At 38.1% G+C, this 20,522-nt stretch overlaps 1 protein-coding gene across 1 annotated transcript in view; it reads right to left on the bottom strand.

Annotated features, from left to right (window-relative positions):
* Window positions 1–20,253, bottom strand: part of LOC134793353 (glutamate receptor-interacting protein 1) — a 516,543-nt gene extending 496,290 nt beyond the window's left edge. The window contains exon 1 of the mRNA XM_063764910.1: window positions 19,928–20,253. The gene's annotated coding sequence lies outside the window, so the exon portion shown is untranslated. The remainder of the gene's footprint in view (window positions 1–19,927) is intronic.
* Between the last annotated feature and the right edge of the window lie 269 nt (window positions 20,254–20,522).

Genomic DNA, 20,522 nt, shown 5'->3' with positions numbered 1-20,522 from the left:
TAGGTCATCATCATTCAATTTAAGAGCTGGGCTATAACCGCGAAAATCGAAGTTCGCAAATTGCGGGCATTTTTCTCTGTCACTCTAATTACGCCTTCATTGGAGTAAAAGAGAAAGATCCCCGCAATTTGCGAATTTCGGTTTTCGCAGTAGCCCCTCTGGGCTCTTGTCGGTGCAGCGAGATGAAGTTGCAGTGGCGTAGCGTGAACTAATCTAGCGTGGGCGAAGTCGCACCTGCGAGACCTTTTTCTTTCAATGTGTAATCCCAAGGTAATAATAATAAAAACCGGGTAAGTGCTCGCGCACAAAGGGTTCCGTACCATGATGCGAAAAACGGCAAAAAAAAACGGTCACCCATCCAAGTACTGACCCCGCCCGACGTTGCTTAACTTCGGTCAAAAATCACGTTTGTTGTATGGGAGCCCCACTTAAATCTTTATTTTATTCTGTTTTTAGTATTTGTTGTAATAGCGGCAACAGAAATACATCATCTGTGAAAATTTCAACTGTCTAGCTATCACGGTTCGTGAGATACAGCCTGGTGACAGACGGACGGACGGACGGACAGCGAAGTCTTAGTAATAGGGTCCCGTTTTACCCTTTGGGTACGGAACCCTAAAAAGGGTTAGCTTCCGCGAGGCCCCTTTAAGTGCGAGGCCGTGGGCGAGGGACCACTTCGCCTAGGTACGCCACTATGAAGTTGTCTCCTTGGTCGATCCGAAGCCAGCCCTTGTCCTGGGGCCTTACCATTATGTCCTTATTGCGATTCTGTTTAGGACCTAAACTGAATCGCTAAAGGACGGAGCTATATAACTTATATAGCACAGAATCGCAATAAGGACATCATGTTAAGGCCCCTGGTACGACACGGCCCCTACACGCTCCTTTACTTTGGCTCATATAAGTAACTTTTCTTGGTCTTTCCCTCCCTCTCCTTTCATTTACAAAAGTAGGTACATACCTAATAGAAAGTAGATACAATACATTTAGGTTATAAATAGGTTTTTGTGAACGGGACAAAGTAGTAATTAATTGAAGCAAGAGAATAATTATCGGGTTTGGGATTATCCGGCAGCCCGTGTTTCTCACGGGTCTGAAAATAATTGCGAATTTCGTGAAAGAAAATATTTTCTGGTGAGGATTTTCTAGTATTTGCCTTTATTTTAGACCTCTAAAATGTTTTTTTCAACCATTAGGGTATGGACTCTGCAAGGTTTAATATTAGTAGGTAGGAATTTAATTTGTATACCATTTTGTACCTTCGTTACAGTCACTTAACAAAGGTACAAAATGAACTTAAAACTTTGGCAGAAGCCGAAAAACGATCGGTGAAAGTATATCTTAAGTTTTATCTTTTTTTCCCCTTATTTTCTTTAGCTTACTTAAACCATACAATTTAAAGAAATAAAACTAAGTAAAATATAGTATTCTCATACCAAAAAGTCACTAAAACGAAGTAAAATCACAACAAAGATTTACTCAAAAAATCTGCTAAAGAGCGCTGCATCTTTATTCCGTTGCGTGGCTTAACCAAATGAGCTTACAATGTAGACACTTCCAAGACTCAACCGTTTAAGACACTTCCAACACCCAACCGTTTAAGACACTTCCAACACCCAACCGTTTAAGAACTCACAGTAAACAAAATACTTATAACTCACATTAAGTATGCAAGGAGCACCAACAAACTTCTTATATCCTTTTAAAACTTTAAAATCCACCGAATGGCCACCAAAGTTGCACTCTATAGTCCTTGTACGTGATCCATTAAGGGCCACTTGCACCATCCCACGGGATTAAGCGGTTAAACCGTTAACCTAGTGTCAAATTGTACTGGTAACCATGGTAACTCCAGGTTTAATCGGTTAACCCCGGGTTAGTGGAATGGTGTACGTGATCCATTAAGTGTGCAAATATCTTTTTAAATCTCCGAGACGTGACAGCAACGAACGCATTTGCAAATTAAATGTGGCACTTAAGCGTTGTAAGATAATGGCTCAGTGTTTCCGATTGAATTACTGTGACCGAGTGAACAGTAGTTGGATTCTTTTTAGTGTTCCGTACCCAAAGGGTAAAAACGGGACCCTATTACTAAGACTCCGCTGTCCGTTCGTCCGTCCGTCTGTCACCAGGCTGTATCTCATGAACCGTGATAGCTAGGCAGTTGACATTTTCACAGATGATGTATTTCTGTTGCCGCTATAACAACAAATACTAAAAAGTACTGAACCCTCGGTGGGCGAGTCCGACTCGCACTTGGCCGGTTTTTTTAAATACCTTTATTTTATGACCGTGTTTAACTAAAGTTTGTTTCAAAAACCTCACACCACCGGTCGTCAGAGATAAACGCGTTAAATTACGTTCGACGTGTTGGCTCCCTGTCACACTTACGTACGAATTTACAAGTGCGACAGAGAGGCAACACGTCGAACGTAAACAGCTAGTTATTCCGTTTTTACCGTATAACGAGAAGATTCAGATTCTGTCACCGCTAACCGCTAACTTATTACTTACTGACCCCTTGTCACCCTTCCCGGGTTTCACGGGTTTTTGTTTCGAACGCGTCGGGTCAGTTAGGGTTTGACCCGAGCGTGCAAGTTATAGGCGAAAGCGTTTTTTGCGCGGTATTCCCGGACCGATAGAACTTTCAAACCTTAAATAAAAGAGCGTAGGTTAGCATATCTTAAGAGCCGGCAACGCACTTGCAATTTTGTGCTGCAGGCATGAGCGACGGTAATTACTTACCATCAGGTAATTCGTCTCCTCGTTTACCTCCTATACCATAAAAACCGGGCAAGTGCGAGTCGGACTCGCGCACGAAGGGTTCCGTACCATAGTTAATGCAAAAAACGGCAAAAAAAAACGGTCACCCATCCAAGTGCTGTACGGCTACCACCAGTTTTGACATTGACATAACGCTCACGTTTAAGTAACTTACTTTCTATGCATCTCGCTCGTACTCGCATATGCGAGCAATAGTGGAAGCGAGATGTACAGAAAGTAAATTACGTAGACGTGAGCGTTATGTCAATGTTAAAACTGATGGTAGAGGCTCTGAACCCCGCCCGACGTTGCTTAACTTCAGTCAAAAATCACGTTTGTTGTATGGGAGCCCCACTTAAATCTTTATATTATTCTGTTTTTAGTATTTGTTTTTATAGCGGCAACAGAAATATATCATCTGTGAAAATTTCAACTGTAGCTATCACGGTTCGTGAGATACAGCCTGGTGACAGACGGACGGACGGACAGCGGAGTCTTAGTAATAGGGTCCCGTTTTACCCTTTAGGTACGGTATGGTATCTATGAAGTAGTAGTAGTAAAACACTTTATTGTACAAAAATCAAAACAAAACAGGAAAAATAACATTCGTCATTAGTACAAAGGCGAACTTATCCCTTCAAGGGATCTCTTCCAGTTAACCTATGAAATGATGTAAATAACACTTGAACTGTGTGGGCTATCAAAATCGCTGCAGGCTTTTCTTGGTCTAACTCTAGGTATAACGGGTTAGCACTGGTTGACCAGCACGTTATTATTTCCCGTATTAGCAAAGTAATATTTTTATAATAAGGATAAAGGTCGTATCAAACCCAATTAAAAATCATAACAACTTCTTAAATTAGAATCGTATCCGTATTAATATCTGCAACGTTTTACTAAATAATCAAAATACGTAAGTATACTCAGTGGCGGATTTGCAGTCTTTGCCGCCCTAGGCCCCAGGCCCTGTAGCCGCCGCTTTCTCAGCACCCATCATATTGACTACATTTTGAGTTATTTCTGGTTATCATCATTGATTTTTTTTGAATAATATCTTGCCGCCCTAGGCCCGGGCCTACTTGGCCTTAGGGGCAAATCCGCCACTGAACTGAGTATACTTGTAATTCTTGTAAACAGGGCCTCCCCGCTCTCGGCCTTCATTTGCCCCTCGTTTTGAGTAGGGTCCGACGCGGCGCGCTGGGACTCCACTATGTTAAAGTATCTTGTTTTCGTCTCGTAATAAAACATATTTTAGAACATAGCATGTATATTGTGATAGACATATAGCTTTTGATGTTTACAAGGGAGCTCTTTATCACTTTGTTTTACCATAGAGAAATTTAAGTAGGCAAGGAAAGAGTGCTAATATATCCACTACTTGACGCTATATACCTACTACGATATAAGTAACTCGCGTTTTGGTAAGAAAACTGATGTATGGAGTTAGCACTCTTTCCTTACTTATATTTCTCTATGGTTTTACTCTTTGTGACATAATAAATAAATAAAAATTATTTATTTCAGATTTCTCAGATCCATATATTGTTAGTAAGACAAAGCGACTTATATAACTATGTTAGTACTTAAACTTAAATGTAAGGAGGACCAGTGGCGTATTAGGCCACCTTTGTGCAACGACTGCCAGAAGGCTGTGGCGGCTGCCACAATAATAATAACCCCAGTATATTTGAAAAAACGCAATATAAGGGTTACGTACTACCACAAAGAAATCAAAGTCACGAAATGTCTCCTTATCTTGGCACTTATATGTCCTTTAATCATTTTATACCTAATGTACCTAAAAACTTACTAATATTGATCCTCAAATTAACTAATAATATAGCAAAATTAGATTTAAGTACCTATTTAATAACATTATTTCCTCGTCATACCCTCAGAAATTTATATTATGTGCACTTAAATGAATGAAAGACACATCAATTCATTTTTAATACAGTTGCTCAAAAAGTGCTACTTTACGTAGCTGTTTAGCGTGCGGAAAGTTGGTTATCTCGAACTAGTGCTTTTTACTTTTCCAATTTTTTTAAATTTATACTTGTTCCAATTCACGACTACTTATTGATGAGTGTTAATATTAGTTTCCTTTAAACGTCGTTATCAGCATAAAAACCTACTGTTAATGTAAGAATATGAAAAATATACATATTTCATATTTTAATACTTACCTCTTCATCATTATAACACGTTTATTTTTTAATATTGAATATTGAAAATTCCGTTCTTAATAAGTTGTCTGAATGGAACGGAATAGCTGTCAAACGCCCATAGATATAATATACTTAAAGACGACGTCTAAGCGAGCTGTCACTGTTACCACTTTTGTTTAGTGTACGATTAACAACGTTTTACTTATTTTTTCGCAACTGTATTAAAAAACGTCGTTCGATACACGTGCGGAAATGTCATTCTTCACTCGTCCCGAGTCTTCCCACTCGCCTGCGGCTCGTGGCAAGATATCTCGGTACTCGTGAAGTAATGACATACCTTCCGCACTAGCATCGAAATGTACTATTGTATACGTCTCTATTATTTTAGGTAAAGACCAAACCAAACAAATTCACTGCACCAATCTGCCAAAGAAAAGCACAGAGTCACAGACTAACTGCAATTGCTCTGCGATATTTATAAACTGTTCTTTCTAACGTCAAAGGCAACCGTTTTTTTTTACGTTTTAGTCGAACGGCGCCGGATGCTTTCAAAATAGACGGCGCGAGTCCCCAGAGAGTTGCAAAAAGAAACGCAACGGGCGGTTTACGCTAAAAAACAAAAGAACATCGAAGCAGTATGTTTTTGAGATTTAACTGTTCATTTTATACACTAGATTACGTACAGTCACCTGCAATAATATGTTACTCTTCGAAGGCCGCAAAAATATGTGACACGTTCTTATGACTCTACAAATAAGATCGTGTCAGATATTTTTGCGGCCTTCGTTGTGTAACATATTATTGCGGGTGACTGTACCATCAGCCGCAAAAGTGCATGGCGACATTATCAATTAATTATTAGTTTTTTTTACTCCGAAACTATGAGTAAATAAATTTGTAAGTGTAGTTTAGTAGTTTCGAGTGTTTTTGGAGATTTTTTTTTACCACGTCCGTGGCAAGCACTGATACGGTCCGCCAAGCAAAAGGTCCCCATAGCCTATGGACGCCAGCAAAACACACACACATACACGTACCTACACATAAATATGTGTCTCATTTTAAGCATTTTAAGAAATCTGTAAGCCATTCAATCCATCCCCGTCAGCGTTTCTAAATTCAGTTCTTGACGGCCATTGACTCGATGAAACGCAGTCAAATCGTGGCTCAACAAAAACGTTCCGAGAGCTGTTCCTATATCCCCTCAAAAAGGATAGCTTTTGGATTCCCAACGGTAGACGTAGACTATCCCCGACAGACGCCGCATTAAAGGCACGGACAAACTGAACCATATACTCGCACGCAACGTATGTAGTGCGTTATGTCAACCTGGACCCTGAAAATTATATGCTTGAAAACATACTCGTCATGCGTTGCGTTGCGTATAACAAGTATCTTTTAAGCATATAAATTTCAGAAACGTCGAAGGTAACTTTCAAGCTTATCCATACGCGATTAAGTCCCGATTTAGTAAATCCATTCATCACAAGGCGTCATTTTGCTTGTAGAATATTATATTGCGAGCTGGACCTTCTGCAACTGAAATACACATTGTCCTTCTCTAACGCATGAGTCACATGAATCCTTGTCTTTCTCATTTACTAAACTGTGCCGTAATTACGGTTCGAATTGAATTACCGCTGCTAATGCGCGTTACCAAGTCTTCTAATATGCTCCATCTACAGACAAGTGATCTGTGCAGCTTACCGAGTTAAAAGAGCATTGTATCCAGTTCTTTGATTCGAAGGGTTTTGAGGGTTCAATCAGAAATGGATTTACAAGGGAATGGGTATGAAAGGGAATGAGGACTTCTCTTAGAGCTTTAAGTGGTGGATATGGATTAAAAAACCGGACAAGTGCGAGTCGGACTCGCCCGCCGAGGGTTCCGTACCATTACTACTACTACTGTTACTAGTTTTTAAGGTATTAAATTCATGGATGGGCCACTAGTAGCCTGAAATAAATAAAAAAACCATTGTTTTTTCATTACGCAAAAAACGCCAAAAAAATGTTGTTTTTTGTATGGACCCACTTAAATATTTATTATATTCGGTTTTTATTATTTGTTGTTATAGCGGCAATACAAAAATACATCATCTCTCAAAACTTCAACTGTCTAGCTATCACGGTTCATGAGATACAGCCTGGTGACAGACAGACAGACAGACTGTGGTGTCTTAGTAGGGGAGACCGAGGTGAGTTGTGACAGAGGAGAGTTGTGACATTGTCGATTTTTTGGAATCTAATAACTGTTAGTGAGCTCGCAACAGTGTATGCGTTTGTTAGCTCGCAACTTGACTAACAAACGCACGCTATTGCGACCTAGTTTTTAGTTAATAGATCCCAAAAAATCGACAATGTCACAACTCTCCTCTGTCACAACTCAGCTCGGTCTCCCCTAATAGGGTTCCGTTTTTACCCTTTAGGTACGGAACACTAAAAACCCTCTTTAAAAACCAGCCGAGAACATATCGGGCCATGCTCGGAACCCCTAGTGTATTTCATTCGATACCGTGACGAGCGTTCTCGCGTTTGCGTTGTCTATTTTTTGTGTGGGATTTTGAACAGCGCGCCAAGCGGGACGTTTTGGAAACTCAAAATCCTATACGAAATGACACTAACGCAAACGCGTACGCCACGTCAGGCTATCGAATGATGTTTACACCAGTACGGTTACCATCAGTTTGTCACTGACATAAACGCCGTCGAGAACGTAATTTACTTTCTATACATCCCGCTCGCACTCGCATATTAGTGCAAATGGGATGTATAGAAAGTAAATTACGTTCTCGACGGCGTTTATGTCAGTGACAAACTGATGGTAACCGTACAGGGGCACAGAATAAGTAATAGTACTACCGTACAGAAAGGACACTTCCTACAAATCCGAAGTTTGACAGCGATTCAAGGTCTAATCATGATATCCCTTTCCAACTTATGGCACTATCCCCTTCGGCTATTTAGGGTTGTCAAAATTCAAGTCATTATCTTATCTGTGGTCGTGCACGCAAAGGGACGTCAAGTTGTGTCAACCCTAATAATTGCTCGGAGCAATGCTGAGCTGAACGGAGCCGAGTTTGCCCGAAGTCTGGAGTGTCTCCCCACTGCTAGGGGTACAGCTTGCCACTTTAAATCAAAATACAAATTCTTCTGGAACTGCAAGTTCGATAAATGCAAGTGACGCCATTCGGAATGAAAGAAAATGTCCTTGTTCGAACTGTGGCCAGACGGATGGGGGTTTCGACCCTGGCCGACCTCGGTCATTAACCTGGGGCCGGGGGTTGTTTAAATTAACAAATTTGTAACCGTTTGGCTTTCTTAAGAGCATAAATATTTGGTAATACGGTTTCAAATTTTTCAAAAATCGAGGTACAGAATTATAAAAGGTCGTTAACGAAACATACCTTGACTGTACCTTACCATGACTTCTTAAAAACGAAAGGACCTAATTTCTAAGAAGTCATGGTTTTTATTACAGAGGTACCCAAGTAAATCGTCTATTATTGCACGTATATTTGTGCGGGTTTTGCCGTTCTCGAGAACGTTCTCTGTTTTGTATGGAGAACGTTCTCGCTCTAGAATATTCCCCATTGTAAACAAAGAACGTACTCGAGAACGGCACAACTCTAATTGCAAGTCAAGGCCTACTACAAGAAGCCAAACGGTTAGAAATTTGCTAATTTAAACTCCCCGTGGCTTCAGTAACATTTGGTTTCATTATTGTTACAGTTTGAAATTAGACGTAAGTTCCCACAGAGACGAGAAACTACGACGATAAAAAAACAAATTGAAGTAAGAAACGCTTTTCTCTTAGGGGTTGTGCACAAATCACGCGAGGTGTTTTCGGCTACTTTTTGACCCCCCCTCCCCTTTGGTGATATTTAGTGAGGTTTTTGGCTACCCCCCTCTCCCCACACAACCTCACGTGTATTTTTTTGAAATTTTTTCATTCGACCTTTAAGATAAATAGTATTGTATATAGAAAATCTTGTTTATTTTTCTATTTTCGTTAAATAGACTCGCTATTTTGAAGTGCAGAGTGAAGATTTATGTTTAACGAAACCGAGAAAAAGTATCTACTCATGTGGTAGGTTTTTCTTTCTTAGTTTCGTTCACTGTAGAAAAATACACGTGAGGTTTCCTTATACCCCCTCTCCCAACGTGTTCTATCGTGATTTTTTCGTGACCCCCCTCCCTATCGAACCTCGCGTGATTTGTGCACAAGCCCTTAGGGCCGGTAGAAAGGGACTGCAACCCGACTGCAACTTGTATGGGAACTGCACGCCGACGTTGCAGTTGGCGTGCAGTTCCCATACAAGTTGCAATCGGGTTGCAGTCCGTCTGTTTGGACATATACTGGTACTGATCTGGAAAAATGAAACCTCTTCTCAGGGCATATTTCTTTATTATACGACGTTATTTGACGACCGGTCTGGCCTAGTGGGTAGTGACCCTGCCTTACGAAGCCGATGGTCCCGGGTTCGAATCCTGGTAAGGGCATCTATTTGTATGATGATATAGATATTTGTTCCTGAGTCATGGTTGTTTTCTATGTATTTAAGTATTTATATATTATATATATCGTTGTCTGAGTACCCACAACACAAGCCTTCTTGAGCTTACCGTGAGGCTTATAGTATAAACAACATTATTTGCGGTATTTGACGTCTGTCACTCACAACAGCAATACTACGTAAAATGTTTTGCACATCGAAATCACAAAGAAAAACAACTGCACTGCGAACGTTTACGTTCTACGTCTTTTTTTTTTAATTTTAGGGTTGGCCGGACACCACCGTTATGAATCGGTAGTTGTGACATATGTGTCATAAATAAGATTATCTGTGGCAAGAGGTCACTCGCGAACATGGCGTCTTTGAATACAATTATTGATTATCGTAAATAATCTTTTATTTAATATAAAGTACTGAATCCTTGTTCCATGCATACGAAACATGGTGTCAGGTGAAAACAGAGTATAACAAGAAGAAAAAACCTAAGTGGTAAATAGAAGTCTTTGTTAAGAAAATAAAACCTTTGTGGATCAAACAAAATGGAGGAAACGCCCGTAATGACCCTGGGGTTGCAGCCTCCTAAAGGATACAAAATTGAAGATGCGGAGGCTTGGAAAAAATACAAGCAGATGTTTAACTTATATATACAGGCCACGGATTTGGAACAGGGGACTGATGAAAAAAAGGTAGCCATTTTCTTAACCTGCGCGGGAGAAGACATTTTAGAGATTTACAATGGTATGAGTGACACTTCTACATTAAAATGGGCTGAGTTGCTTAAAAAGTTTGATGAACATTTTAAAAACAAAACTAACACCGTCGTGAACAGCTACAGATTTTATCATTTACGACAAGAGCCAGATGAACCGGTGGAACGATTTGTTTTAAGATCGAAGAATGCAGCTAAGACATGTAACTTTAAAGAAGAAGATAGAATGGTAAGAGATATGTTAGTGATAGGTGTGAGTGAGACGGGCATTAAGGAGAGATTGTTACGAGAGAAGGAACTGAGTTTGGATACGGCACTAGAATTATGCAAGGCTGCTGAATACAGCAAGAAAAATGTAAAAGAGCTGGAAGAAAAAGTACAGTCAGTAAATATGGTAAGAGAAAGTTCTCGTTATAGAAAAGATGTAAAGAAACCGATTCATTACAATTGCAGTTATTGTGGTAAGAAACATGAGCCAAGAAAATGTCCTGCGTATGGGAGAAGATGTACTGTGTGCAACATTTATAACCATTATGCAGAAATGTGTAGATTTAAGAAGAAAGAAGAGAAACCGCAGCAAAAACAAAGATCCACAAAAAACAAAGTTGATGGCATCAGGGAATCTACAAATGACAGCGACTGCAGTTCGGAAGACTTTGTAGTAGACTCTGTAAGTAGCTCAGATAGGTTACAATGGTATGAAGTAATAAATGTTGAAGGAGAAGATATAAAATTTAAACTGGATTCTGGTGCTGACTGTAGTACTTTATCACTGGAACTGTTTGAAAGCTTAAAATTAGACAAATGTAAACTCGGGGAACCCACAGTGTTAGTTGTTTATAACGAAGAAAAAATGAAAACTGTGGGATGTGTTAATTTAACCTGTACTGTTAGGGGAAAAAAGGGCAATGTAAGATTTACTGTTGTGGATATGCCTGTTAAACCAATCTTAGGCTTGCCTGATTGTGTCCAATTCAATTTAATAAAAAGAGTAGATGCTGTAGTCTCAGAAGAAAAGAATAAATTTGTAAAATTAAATGATGATGTGTTTAATGGGTTAGGCAATATAGGTACATATTCAATAAAGCTGAAAGAGAATTCAGAGCCAGTAGTTAAGCCTATTAGAAGAGTTCCACAGACTATAAAGGAAAGACTTAAAGAAACTTTAAATAATTATGAAAGTAGAGGAATAATTGAAAAAGTAGAAGGACCTACCGCATGGTGCAACAATCTTGTCATTGTAGAAAAACCAGATAAGTCACTTAGGTTATGCTTAGACCCCAAAGAGTTGAATAAAGCCATTCTTCGAGAAAATTATCAAATTCCTTCACCTGAAGAAATATATAATTCACTTGCAGGTAAAAGTGTCTTCACAGTACTGGACATGAAGGATGGGTTTTTTCAAGTGAGTTTGGAGGATGAACAAAAACTCTGCACCTTCGGTACTCCCTTCGGAAGGTATTTTTTCAAGAGAATGCCATTCGGCATTTCTTCAGCTCCCGAGGTAATGCAAAGAATAAATACAGCCATATTTAGTGATATACAGGGGGTAAATGTGTATTATGATGACATAATTGTTGCGGGGGACAGTTTAGCAGACCATGATAAAATTTTAAGTGAAGTAATAGATAGAGCAAGGAAGTTCAATGTAAATAAAATTTAATCCAAACAAAGTTCAGTATAGAAGTGATTTTGTTAAATATGTAGGGTTGTTAGTGTCAAAATCAGGAATTAAACCTGATCCTGAACATGTAAAGGCTATTGTGGACTTGAATGAACCAAAAAATGTTAAAGAACTACAAAAGTTTTTAGGTATGTGCAATTATTTAAGTAAGTTTATACCACAATACTCCAAAACAACTGAAAAACTTAGGGATCTATTAAAAAAAGATGTATTGTGGGATTGGGGTACAGCACAAAGTCAAGCTTTTGAAGAAATAAAAATGAAAATTAGTAAAGCACCAACCTTAGATATTTTAAAGAGAGACGGTTTGGTGACTCTACAAACTGACAGCTCAAAAAGTGGCATGGGAGCTTGTCTTCTTCAAAATGGTAAACCAATATCTTTTTATTCTAGATGTTATACAGAATGTCAACAAAGATGGGCTCCCATCGAAAAAGAACTCTTTGCAGTTTGTCTTGCAATGGAAAAATATCACCAATTTGTCTACGGACGCAAAATAGTTGTTGAAACAGGCCATAAGCCTTTAGTGGCGATAATGAATAAAGACATCAATAAAATTTCAGCCAGACTGCAAATAATGGTTCTTAAACTTTTAAAATATGAATTTGACATTAAGTACATACCAGGTTCTCAAATGTATGTTGCTGACTATTTGTCTAGGCATTATAATTCAACAAATGGGCAAATAGAGCCAACACTTAAAGAGTTAGTGCATAGTGTAGAAACAGAAAAAGTGTATGGACTAGACAAAGACTTGCAAATATCAGAAAGTAAATTAAAAGAATTGCAAAATGAAACTAGGGCTCCCGGTATCCGTGTTACACGCCGAAACGAATACCCGTGTTCTTAAGACCGGCGGTGCTAAGAACACGGTTTACACGGAACCGCCGGGATCCGGATACGTATCCAAGAACCGTTCCCAAGAAACGTTTCTCAGATACGTATCTCCGTTTACACGGGTACTTAAGACCGGCCCGAACGGATCCGAAACAGTTTGAGCCAATCAATGCTCTAGCTCTGGGTATGCAAGGTCTAGTATTGAATGTTGACTTCAGATGAACTCGTTTAGCGTACGAATTTTTTTTAAATTATTTATATCAGTTTAGTTATGTGTTAATATAACATATTTAACAACTATACAATACAGGGTCATTTTTGGACCGTTAGCCATATTGTGCGAGGTGATTAGGTAGGCCATACTGAACAACTTTTTGTATGGGACCAACTCCGAAATCACAAAAATTTTTTTGGCCGTTTCATACATTTTGGTCGAATGGATGTCGATGTCGACGTTTTCCATGGGAAGGCCAAATTTTTTTTGGGATTTCGAGGTTGGTCCCATAGAAAAAGTTGTTCAGTATGACCTACCTAATCACCTCGCACAATATGGCTAACGGTCCAAAAATGACTCTGTATATGAATGGAAGTAGGTGTCCCTATTCTATATAGTCTACTATTTTTAATTTTGAACTAACTCGTCCCTAGTTTAGAACCTTAATTAGGGTTCCGTACCCAAAGGGTAAAACGGGACCCTATTACTAAGACTCCGCTGTCCGTCCGTCCGTCCGTCCGTCCGTCCGTCCGTCCGTCCGTCCGTCCGTCCGTCTGTCACCAGGCTGTATCTCGTGATCTGTGATAGACAGCTGAAATTTTCACAGATGATGTATTTCCGTTGCCGCTATAACAACAAATACTAAAAACAGAATAAAATAAAGACTTAAGTGGGGTTCCCATACAACAAACGTGATTTTTGACCGAAGTTAAGCAACGTCGGGCGGGGTCAGTACTTGGATGGGTGACCGTTTTTATAGATAATGGTATGGAACCCTTCGTGTGCGAGTCCGACTCGCACTTGGCCAATTTTTTTTTACTATTATTGCTTTTAAGTTTATTTCATTACATATTACATTTCAATCAAAGAAACACATTTTATATATAATGGTGTAAGTTATATAGTTTCGCGAAGAATAGGTATGCAGACAAATACTACCTACTACTACTTTGTGGTTATTTGTTATTTTTATCAATTACCTAACTGTTAGATTAGTTACTAATCTACCAACGAAGCAAAAAAAGTACAGCGGCATTTGAAACGCAGGATTTCACGCGAGAACCATAAAAACCCATGCTACCTTGGTTACCTTGCAATTATATTGCTAAATACATTAAGATAGATCTCAAAATTGGTAATCATTCATGTTGACTGGAGTCACTTTCACACTAGTGCTCAGGTAATAAATGCTGGCCGGTGGCGTTCCATTCATTAGAACGTGTTGTTTTCCAATACCCTTTTGTCTGATATCGCCGAAAACAAGAAGTCCCAAGCCATTATCAGAACTGCCATAGCTAATTATAAGCTTTATGTCGGTGTAATAAGGAGAACCTGTCTACACATATATGAAATTGTAACAAATGCAGCGGCTAAAATTAAAGAAGCAAATGTATCTAAGCAAATGAACACGAAATAAATATGACTTTTAAGATATTGTGTTTAGGTAAGTAGGTATGACTCCAGTTCGCCACTTAGTCGGCCAATTCGTAAAATACAGTCTTTCCAAGTTACTTTAATTTAAAATCGTTTTGTTGTTTTGTTACTAAAATTGTAAATAATATTTATTAGTACAGTCTTAAAGTTCATTTAATATGATAATAAGATAATGAATTTAAGAAAAGTCTTACTTTTCATAAATTCATACTAAATTATATTAAAAGTTGTAAATACATTACTTATTGGCAGATACACATGATTACAGTGTAAACTCTTTATAACGTCACTCGTTTTAACGACAAACTTAAAATGTCGAAATTGCTTGACTTTGGTTGGTTTACCTTGTTTTCTATACAGTAATACACTCTATATAGCGTCACGCTCACTCTATTTAACGACAACAATACGGCATAATACATCATTAAGAAATACTTTCTAAGTTGCCGAAATTGATAAAAACTGCAGCTGTGTACGTTTTTTTGTTTGCTGTTTTGTTGTTTTATTATCTAGCACGTGTTTACTTCGACTGACGTACCGGAGATTCTAAGAAAATTTGTCTTTTGTTTTTGTATGATCAACTTGCACATGTTTACCTCGGGCACTAGACTTTTGACAAGATGTTACACGTTATAAATTAATAGGCGTTGTTATTTGTATGAAATGAATGTTCTTCTTGTGCAAAATGTGTCCTAAGTATATTATAAACAGATACATTAGAATATTTAGAATAGTAAGATGACCTTTTTATTTCACTCCATTTAACAACCGCTCTCTATACTTAACGTCGAAAAATCCGCAGTCCCTTCAGTGTCGTTAATGTCGTTATATGGAGTTACACTGTATTTATTAATTTTTACATGGTTTACTATAATATTACTAAGATGTCTGGCTTACGTAACTTAAAAAATAATTAGATTAAAAAATATACATTTCTTATTGACAGAATATATTCGTAAAAACTCACCCATACAATATACAGAATACAAATTATTAAAAATATAAGAACTGTTTAAAAATATGCAATTGGTAAGAATATTGTTTACTTACCTACCACCACCTACCAGATCATGCATGGCCAGATTTTAATGTAAAGTCTTTATACTCTTTATTGCTTTTAATTTTTTTAAGCACTTTAATTTTATTGCTATCAAGTTATATTAATAAACCATAAAGTATTAGTATTTGAAGTCTTATATAAAATACTATTTTGATAAGTAGCATAGGTATACTGTATTTCTAATTTTCTACTCGTATTGCAACATTGCAAGCAAAAACTACCTGCTCAGAAACCGTTTATTGAATTTCGACTCTATGAATCACCGAATAAGGTTAAATATGACGGAAACTCGTCATGAATCTTGCGTCTACTTGTTTCTAACTCTTGAGTACGCCGCGCCGGTTCGTTCCTTCGCTACTCTTCAAGGACGTGTCCGGAGCCACGGGTAAATAAGATCCGTTTCTCCGAATACCCGTTTATCCGTGGAGACGGATCTTAATTACACGTTTCTTAATTACACGTGCGGAACGGGCCAGAAAACCGTGTACGTGTTATTCGGAAACGGGTATTCGAAACGTGTAAACGAAACACGGACTCGACCGCGAGCCCTAAATGAAACAAATAAAGATGGTAACTTGCAACAAATAAAGATGTGGTATAGTTCAGAATGGCCAAAAAATGATAGAAATATTTATGGTGTAGAATTAAAAAAGTTGTACAAATTAAGACATGAGTTGATGGTTACAGATAATATTGTATACTTTGGAAATATGGTCCTTGTTCCTAAAGCATTAAGGAAGGAAATGTTAGATATAATACACTCAGGGCATGCAGGTGTAGTAAAGTGTAAAAAGAGAGCTAGGAAAGTACTGTACTGGCCAGGAATGTCAAGAGATATAGAGGATTATGTGTTAGCATGTAAAGTATGTGAAAAGTACAGGATGTCAAACTGCAAACAGCCAATTATATCACATGAGATTCCTGATCTTCCTTTTAGTAAAGTAGGTATGGACATTGGGTACTATGCGGGTAAAGATTTTTTAGTGGTTGTAGATTACTTTTCAAAATGGATTGAGGTTGCAAAACTGAAAAACAAATCAACCACTAATATTATAGATGAGTTAATTAAGATATTTAGTACTCTAGGAATCCCTAGGCAAATAGTCAGTGACAATATGCCATTTGGTAGTTTTGAATTCATACAATTTGCAAAGAAGCATGGCATAGAATTAGTCAAGTCCAGTCCACATTATGCGCAATCAAATGGGCTAGCAGAGAAAGCTGTGGGGATTGTTAAAAATCTGATGAAAAAGTGTAATGAAAGTGGTTTTAATTTTGATTTAGCACTGTTACATTATAGAACCACTCCAGTAGCAAATTTGGATTACAGCCCATCAGAGTTGTTAATGAGCAGATTATTAAGAACAAATTTGCCCTGTTCCAAAGAAGTGTTAAAACCTAAGTTATGTGTAAATGTCAAAGATCAAATGTTAATTAATAATGAAAAATCTAGGGACAATTATAATAAAACTTCAAAAGCTAAGAAACCATTTCAAAGAGGGGAAGATGTAATTGTTCAAGATGTTAATAGAAGTAAGTGTTGGTATTCTGGTAAAATAGTGGATAAAGCCAGTGGACCTAGATCATTCATTGTTAAAAATGATAGGGGCAATTTAGTTAGGCGCAATGAAAAACATATTAGGCATAGTAGAAATAAGTTTATTGTTACAAATCAGTATAATATGCTGGACTCATCAGATGTAAGCCAGGCACTGCATGAGAGGGGTAGTCAGGGAAGACAAGATGCAATGGTGCCGCCTGCACCGGAGCCTCGTGCACATGTTCCTCTTCAACCGGTGCCAAATGTACCTGCACCTAACCCAGAGCCATTAGATTTGCCAGTAGTTACAAGGAAGGGAAGGTTGGTGAGGAAACCTGCCTACTTGGGCGAATTTGATTTAAGTTAAAATAACTTCTAGTGGCTCGAGAGCTTTTGTAATTAGTATAGTATCAATTAGCATAAGGGGGGGATGTGACATATGTGTCATAAATAGGATTATCTGTGGCAAGAGGGCACTCGCGAACATGGCGTCTTTGAATACAATTATTGATTATCGTAAATAATCTTTTATTTAATATAAAGTACTGAATCCTTGTTCCATGCATACGAAACAGTAGTCGTCTAAGTAAATCGATATGAATTTTTCATTTTTCTTTTAATAAAAATAAGGAAAAGGTGGATAATTAATTGTAAATATGGATATATTTATCGTCACTTAACAGACAACAAATTTGACACAGAAATAACATAAATACACTTTAAAATAGATCCCCAGTTAGTTTCAATTTTGACAATGGGTGCGACCTACTCGGTCGGTGTATAAAATGCATTTACCTTGCGGGAAAACCATATAATTCTAGCTTTATTTAAATCTCAAATAAAAATTCATTATACGTCACAATTCGATACCTCAGTCTACGTGCCATCCAATCGTAATCGCTTGCTGTGACAATCGATTTGCGTTAGTTACATCTCTATATACGTCAGTCATAATGTGTCAAATACCGCAAATAATGTTGTTTATACTATAGTCAATTTGTGTAAAAATGTCCTATAATATTTATTTATTTATTAATTTATTATAAAAGTTAATGTGATTTAATTTAATAAATAGCATTTGGTAAATAGGTGCCAAACCTGGTGCTGCTACGCGAAAATTGTCTTAGAGACCTTCCCTAACCATTTAATTACCAATTTTGTCCGATTTTGACCCAAGGCCGCAAAAATATGTGACACGCTCTTATGGCTCGACAAATAAGATCGTGTCAGATATTTTTGCGGCCTTCGTTGCGTAACATATTATTGCAGGTGACTGTACCAACCTATTTTATTATTTATACCTGTAGGTATATGCAATAATTATACCTGAACAAATTACGCAGGTACCTATTCTACAATAAAGATCTAAACAGGTTAGGTTGCCTATATTGAAAAAACCGGGCAAGTGCGAGTCGGACTCGCGCACGAAGGGTTCCGTACCATAATGCAAAAAACAAAACAAAAAAAAAGCAAAAAAAAACGGTCACCCATCCAAATACTGACCACTCCCGACGTTGCTTAACTTTGGTCAAAAATCACGTTTGTTGTATGGGAGCCCCATTTAAATCTTTATTTTATTCTGTTTTTAGTATTTGTTGTTATAGCGGCAACAGAAATACATCATCTGTGAAAATTTCAACTGTCTAGCTATCACGGTTCGTGAGATACAGCCTGGTGACAGACGGACGGACGGACGGACGGACGGACGGACGGACGGACAGCGAAGTCTTAGTAATAGGGTCCCGTTTTACCCTTTGGGTACGGAACCCTAAAAACCGGACAAGTGCGAGTCGGACTCGCCCACCGAGGGTTCCGTAGGTTTTAGTATTTGTTGTTATAGCGGCAACAGAAATACATCATCTGTGAAAATTTCAACTGTCTAGCTATCACGGTTCGTTAGATACAGCCTGGTGACAGACGGACGGACTGACGGACGGACGGACAGCGGAGTCTTAGTAATAGGGTCCCGTTTTACCCTTTGGGTACGGAACCCTAAAAAACTTTAACAAACTACCTAATTTTTAGGGTTCCGTACCCAAAGGGTAAAACGGGACCCTATTACTAAGACTTCGCTGTCCGTCCGTCCGTCCGTCCGTCCGTCCGTCTGTCACCAGGCTGTATCTCACGAACCGTGATAGCTAGACAGTTGAAATTTTCACAGATGATGTATTTCTGTTGCCGCTATAACAACAAATACTAAAAACAGAATAAAATAAAGATTTAAATGGGGCTCCCATACAACAAACGTGATTTTTGACCAAAGTTAAGCAACGTCGGGAGTGGTCAGTATTTGGATGGGTGACCGTTTTTTTTTTGCTTTTTTTTTTGTTTTTTTTTTTGCATTATGGTACGGAACCCTTCGTGCGCGCGTCCGACTCGCACTTGCCCGGTTTTTAACTCACATCACAATCTTAAAAAGTTAAGTAAAAATATTTTTATGCAAATTAATTTTTTTGTTATTTTTTAATCAGAAGACCTGCAGTAATAATTATGTTTAATGTGTATAATGTGTGGCTACAAATATACATGTCAGATATTTTTGCGGCCTTCGTTGGGTAACATATTATTGTAGGTGACTGTACAGATAAAACCATTTATGTGTTTCCAAATTTTTGCTTTTCTATTAAAATCTATATGACTTATGAGTAAGTAAGTATTTTTTAATAAAACCATTGTTGATTTTTCATTAAGTAGGTATAATTAATATCTGCCTAAGTATTAATATTCAATCCCCAGGTGAGCTAAACATTTTACATTTTTTAATTTTGATAAAAATCATAAAAGCAAAAAAAACATCATATTTTTAATAAGGTAAGTAATTAAATTTGTTCGTGGAAAACGGTCAGCGATCTAATTAGATCGAATTTGTTTATAATTAATATTTGCCACGGACAACCTCGGAAACCTTTGATCATTATCTGGCAAATAACGAGCACCAATACCAAATTAACGTTTAAATAAACCCCCAAAAATCCTGACACAGCCACTCCAATTAAGGGAAACTCACCAATATAGCAAAAATCCGAGTGAAAAGCTTCACAAACTCCGTACCACTCAAACCATTTATTTCACTGTCACCGAACCGCGTACTATTTTCGTATTTCGTAATACCGAAGTTCGCTCGACGGGCCGCGAGACACGCACGTTCAGCCCGGACGCCGGGAGTCAACTGACGGACGGGAACGAAACGAACCCTCCCGCGTTCCAGATGTTTTGAATTTCGAATTAGGAGGGATTTGATTGAGTTTGATTTATGACAGGTGACGGGAATTTGGAATTGTTTATCGTTTGTTTTTTTACGCTTTCTTACGAATTCTGAAAACGAAAGTACCTACTTAAGTTCCAACGTCTTACCAGTTCGTGACAAAACAAGCAAACGCGTACCGTAAGCGGTTTACCGTTATTTCAAGACGGTGGGTATCACATGCGCGTTGCTGCTACTATATGCCTACTTTCTTCAAAAAAACCGCTGTATGTAGATATTGTAGATACCTAAATTTTTTTGGAATTATAATTACTTTGGCATGAAGTTCATTTGCATTAAGTTTTCATTCCACAGCCGGAGGGTTATGAACCCCTTGCGCCAAAACAGAGGGGCGTTC

The sequence above is a fragment of the Cydia splendana genome, chromosome 9, assembly GCF_910591565.1.
Source record: "Cydia splendana chromosome 9, ilCydSple1.2, whole genome shotgun sequence".
NCBI lineage: Eukaryota > Metazoa > Arthropoda > Insecta > Lepidoptera > Tortricidae > Cydia > Cydia splendana.
The sequence above is the reverse complement of the archived record's forward strand: the minus strand, read 5'-3'. Positions and strand labels throughout refer to the sequence as shown.